Raw genomic sequence first — 3,740 nt, forward strand, 5'->3', positions numbered from 1 at the left:
TGGCCCTCCTGTGGAGGGGCCGGGGCAGGAGTGGCAGCTGCCCGTGGGGAGTGAGCCAGGGCCGCCCTAGGGTCCCCTCGTCACAGCCCCTCGTCTGCCACGCTCCCTAAACTCCCGTCAGGACTTCTGCCCCGGGGGCAGTGCCACCTCTGTCTGCCTCTGGGGGCGGCTGGCCAGGCTGTCGATGGGCACAGCGGCCCCGGTACCCGAGGAAGGGGTCCCCTGCACCAGGGACATGCTGCCGGGGGAGGGGTGGGGTGCCGGGGGCGGTGTCCCCGCGCTGGGCACGTGGCTGAGGAAGGGATCTCCGCCTTCAGGCGGAGCCGGCTGGCCCACGTGGGGCAGAGGTCTCCAGAGCCGAAGCGCTGGCCCACACGAGTCAGAGGCACGGCCAGAGGCCCCGGGGGTGCTTCAGGGGCTTGGTCATCCGGGCAAGCGGCAGACAGGCACACATCGAGAGGGCTGCGCCATGCCCCGCACTTCACGTGGGAAAACAGCGTTGCCAGGGTGCGTGACTCGCTTCCTCCATGGGACACACCCCCTCGGGGGGAGGGGCGCCAGCTCCTGCTAGCCCTGCGGGCCGTGGGTCTCCACGGGGCTGTGCACCGGGCTGCCCTGAGGCGCTCACATCGCCTCTCTGGACCCCACGGGGCACCTGGGGGCTCCGTGACCTCAGGCTGAGTACGGGACGCCTCCACCAAAGATAGATGTGAAGCAAGAATAAAGTTATTTGGGTTCACTTTCAAAGTAAACTAGGATCCTTAGAGAGAATTGAGATAAAATAGTGAAAGAAAGGGAAGAGAAATAATTGACCCAGAGGCAACCTCTTCTGCCCAGCCCTCCACACGCGTGCATTTGACGTTTCTCTGCGGCCGCTGTCATCGCCACCTTGACCATGTTCCAAGCGCCCCCAAGCTTCCCCGCATCTTTCCTTTACAGGCTCCAGCCCTTGGAGGCAGGCAGTGTAGCTTCCTTTTATAGATGGACAAGCGGAAGCTTCAAGAGTTTGACAAACCCAGGCCCACACGTAGTAAGAAAAAGGCAGAGAAGGGGTTAAACTCGAAATCAATCTGAGCACCGAGTCCAAGTTCTTCATTTGCTCCGTAGTCACCGCTGGGTTCCAGCTCTGGGACCTAACTTCTCACCAGAAGTGCTTCCCCCTCAGATGAGAAATTCAGTGCAAACACCAGGTTTGATACCTGCACGTTATTCCAGCCAGGGCCGTTCCACAACGGTCACCGTCTCCTGGGGCTGGATCCCTGTTATTTCTCATTTCTCACCATTATTCTGCGAAGAATTGCTTCGGGCCATTTTCCCTGGGGCAGTGCTCACAGTGGGGCTGTGAGGCCAGAGGGTGGGGACACTTTGATAAGCTCCTGGAAGCACGGCCCCATGTGGGCCTTGGATTTCATCTGCTCAGGCTGAGCAGCCCGGCCCTGCCGGGAGGGATGACAAGGCTGCCGCTTCAGAGGCCCCTAGCCCAGCATGGAGCCCCCAGGCCCGGACTCACCAGGAGGCTGAACACACTGCTGAGCTTTCCCTGGGGGCCGGGTGTCGGGCCCTCTCTCACACCTCGGGCCTGTTTAAAGGTGAGAAAACTGAGTTTCAGAGAGGCAAAGTCACTGACCCAAGGTCACACAGCTGGGACCAGAACCCACAGAACACAGCATCTCTCGTAGGGCTTGCAAAGCGCCTAGCTCTAATTCTTCAGAAGTTCTAGTTAACTTTCCCGCAGGCTCACGTCCCCGAGCTCCTCTTATTTCCTGCAGCACCTTGGGGAGACTGTCACAGAGGCTGGGTTTTGGCTTGGTCCCCGCCTCCTGCCCGCCTCCCTCTGAACTATAGTTTAGACTCTGCCTGCTTGTCCCCATCACCTCTGCCCGGGATGCTGCCGTAGCCTCGGATGACTCACCTGAGCCCACGCTTGCCCTTTATCCATTCAGCAGGCAGGGTGGGGTCTTTTAAAGACCCCAGTCCCACCCTGCGGCTCCCCTGCTCCAGCCTCCGAGGGAGTCCCGGCTGGGTGTGAGCTAACTCACCTGCACGCATGCAGAGATGGGCGGATTCCACACCTGCTCCAGGCCGAGCACAGTGCGGGCGCTGCGGGGATAATTCACCAAAGACAGGACTTAGACGGAAAACCAGATTCCTTAGCCTGACCTTCCAGGACCTGCCTCCCCTGCCCCCGGCCTCCCTCCCCGACCTCCGCCCACCCCTTCCATGGCCTCCAGTTCTCAGCCTCCCTCTGCACAGACAGGCTGAGCTTCCCAGAACAATCTCGCTCGTACACTCCATGCTCTGGCTGCCTCAGTTCACATGCTGTCTATTATCTTTTTAGACACGCCCCCCGCCAAAAAAAACCACCACACACACACTCACCACAGCTTCCCCAGGAAAATTCTCAACTCAGGAGTTTTAGAGGTTATGAGAAACAAAGGTTTGGGGGGAATACACCTAGATCTCCACCCTGATCATTTTTTTCATGATGCATGTTCTCACATTCATTAAAAGAAAGAAATCCGGCAAAGGCCTCACACTGAATGAGTTGACGTAGGGGCTAGCGGACACATCCTGAGTCAGCAGTAGCCGTTCATTTCCGTGGATCTCCCCTCTGGCTGGAAACCCTTCCACACCCACACTTTCAACAGGATTCTTGTCAATTACCTGGTGAGCCGGGCAGCCTTTTCCTCTTGTGTTTGGTCTTCCACGAATTGGCCTCACTAACCCTGCTTCCAGGCCCTCTGTGGTCCCAGAGACACGGCTCAGGAAAATCTCCTTGCAGAAATGTGACTTGAAGGCCCCCTAGCTGGACACAGGGCCTGGCCCCCTGGGTGCGGGGGCAGTGCAGCCGGCCACGTCTCTTCCTTCGCCGGCCTCTGCCCCCTTCCGACCCCTGTGTGGGGCAGTTACAAGGCCCCGACTCGTGTCTCCGTTTTCACTGGGCTTCTCAAGGCATCCGTGAAAGAACCCTTCTCCTGGGCCGTCCACTGGTCCTCTCTGCTAACATGCCCATCCTCCAGTTTCCTCCCTTCCTTATCCTCTTCAGTAAGAAAGCACAGAAGAGCCAGGCAGATGTTCAGTCACGTGCGCTGAGCTGTGATGGCGCCATGGGGACATGTGACGGGGAGGGACAGGCCTGCCCGGAATCCTGTGGGAGAAAAACAAACCAGCCCAATCACAGAAACACAATCTTAACTGAGTTGAAAACCATGAATTCCAAAGTACTGCAGTTAATGAAGAGGTTGCCTAGGTGAGTGTGAGCTATAGACTCTTCAGTGGGCTGGCCCTTCGTACCTGCAAGGGGTCCCGATGGCGAGCCCGCCCTGGGCTCTGTGAGAACCAGACCTGGATTCTGGTAGGTCCTAGAGGCAAGCGCGGGTCTGGACTGAGCCCTTGTTCTCAGCGCTCTGCTGGATGCTCCCTGTGGGTGGCTGCTGTCTCGCCCCAGCTGAGAGGGGGGACTCTTTGGAGGAGCCTGGGCTCCCTCCGTGAAGCCATCTGTCCTCTCGCCAAGGGCACAGGTGAGGTCTCTCTGCGCTTTCCCATCCTGAAACTCCGTGCAGGACCCCAGGAAGGGCCCCGGGCATTCCAGCTGGGCCCTGAGTCCTGCCTGAGCTGGGGCCCCCCATCTGCCCGGGGGTCTGGGTCCCCCTCACCCACGTTCCAGGTGGCAGGACCCGGGCTTACCTGGAGGATGGAGGGGTGCTTGTGAACAAGTCCAGTGGGCGCTGGAGTCATGC

At 59.3% G+C, this 3,740-nt stretch overlaps 1 long non-coding RNA gene across 1 annotated transcript; it reads right to left on the reverse strand.

The window, feature by feature from the left end:
• Positions 1-440: 440 nt before the first annotated feature.
• LOC114485297 (uncharacterized) lies at positions 441-3,161 on the reverse strand. Its single transcript, XR_003678771.1, has 3 exons — positions 2,665-3,161; positions 2,040-2,100; positions 441-1,579 (listed from the first exon to the last, which is right to left on the reverse strand). It is a non-coding gene; the product is annotated as an uncharacterized lncRNA (long non-coding RNA).
• Between the last annotated feature and the right edge of the window lie 579 nt (positions 3,162-3,740).

This window comes from Physeter macrocephalus, unplaced genomic scaffold, assembly GCF_002837175.3.
Source record: "Physeter macrocephalus isolate SW-GA unplaced genomic scaffold, ASM283717v5 random_1468, whole genome shotgun sequence".
Taxonomy (NCBI): Eukaryota; Metazoa; Chordata; class Mammalia; order Artiodactyla; family Physeteridae; genus Physeter; species Physeter macrocephalus.